The sequence below is a fragment of the Neodiprion fabricii genome, chromosome 1 (genome assembly GCF_021155785.1).
Source record: "Neodiprion fabricii isolate iyNeoFabr1 chromosome 1, iyNeoFabr1.1, whole genome shotgun sequence".
Lineage (NCBI taxonomy): Eukaryota > Metazoa > Arthropoda > Insecta > Hymenoptera > Diprionidae > Neodiprion > Neodiprion fabricii.
In genome coordinates, this window is record NC_060239.1 from 34566347 (window position 1) to 34568148 (window position 1802).

Genomic DNA, 1802 nt, shown 5'->3' on the forward strand with positions numbered 1-1802 from the left:
TCGTTTTTTTTTTTCCTTTTCGAGAAGAATCGGAGGCTGTTGTTTGTAAATTGATAGTCAGACAGTGAGTCAGTTACTAGACAATACTGAAGGCATGAGTGTTATTGTGTAAAAAAAATTGTCATTAACCAGCGGCATATTTCTTGAAAGGTTACTGGAAAAATTTTAGTTTCCGATTGCAATACATGGAATAGTCAGGGAATTTCAGATTCCAAAAAGCGTACGAACTCTGAATCGCCTTGTTTCACCGGACGAAGCTTCGTGTATGTAGATCTAAAAAAAATGGATTGCTGAAGACAGCTGGATTTTTTAGCTGCGGTTATGAATTACTTGTATCAGGAATAAAAATTTGGAGACAGCAAGTAAGGATAATTTGATCCGAAGAAATTTTTATAATTTGCCAACGAGACTTCATTCACATTCGGGCTAAAGGCTATTCAACGTCAAAAATCAGAGGATGCAGAAATCTTTTACGGGAATAGACAGGGAGCAAGCGGAAAATTTTATTTTTACGAAATTATCTTTGAACAACTGTTTGTAGTTACCACATTTTTGCAATCACACGCTCTGATTTTTGCGTTCTTTAAGTAGACCACTCTGAATTCTAATATTTGTCTGGCATCTGAACATTTCTACGTCGATTTCAAATTCGACGATTACTTTACATCCCGGCTGAGAGCGAGAATCGATGTGGTTCCAGTGTTTTCGGAGAGCCATTTCAACCCTCCGAAACGTTTATATTTCCATTTACATCCGCCAGTTTCTTTTTTTTTCTCTCGTTCAATTTTATATTTATGAATTTCAAATTTAGATCACACGAGATTAGCTGTCACTGACTAAGAACTCCATAAACTGCATTTCCGTAAAAATAATTGTAGAATTATTTTTCGATCCTTGTTGTATCTCACAACTAATAAAACTTCATTATTCTCAAAGTCTACATCAAATATGCACGCAATAGTCGAAGCAAAAGCGTAATGAATGAGAAAATTTTTTAATCAAAGCTCGTTAATGCAAAGTTTCGCCTAAGCTGTGACTTACGTTAATTGAACAAGCCCCCGATTTAAGGGTAGTTCTGCACTTTGATTTGGAAGATGAATATGGAGCGCATAAGCAAAAGTCCTGAAAGGATGCGGGACCTGGACGAGTCGTGTTCGCTGTAACGGCGGTTCGGATGCATTATGTCAGGTAGTCGGAGGCCTGAAGCGTGCCGGATCTCCTGCTTCTTTTTTTTCCATTTCATCTCTGCTTCTCGCCTGCGCGTGTTTAGGTATATAACACATATATCCACACACGTTGTATATATGTACATAACGCGGCTGCCTCGGACCCTGCGTTCGGCAAACACCGCCTTTCGCCCCCGCCGCTTATTTTTCCTTTGAAAGTGCCGATATTTTTTTCACCGTTGTGAAATCAGTCTCAAATCATCTCACGGCACTTGCGCGATGGCCACTCGCCTAATTTGTCACATGGTCGAAACTCGGCTAAGCGCAACAAAGTTGAAGATTCGCCTTTGATTAAATGACCAGAACCAATATTTTATACGCTTCTAATTTTCTGCCAGGTATAAAAATTATCAGAATTTTTTAAGACTGCAAATGTATCGAGTATTTATCGAATACCGGAATAGTGAAGAAAAGTTTAGAAATCGATGCTTTGTTTCAAATTTCTTCAATATATTCAGAGGAATATTTTCTGTACAAATTCAGTTCTTCTTGCTCATGTTGGGATCGTTGGATATTTATTTTTGCAAAATCGCACCGTTATCGATTTTGATAAAATGATTTCAAAAAAAAAAAAAT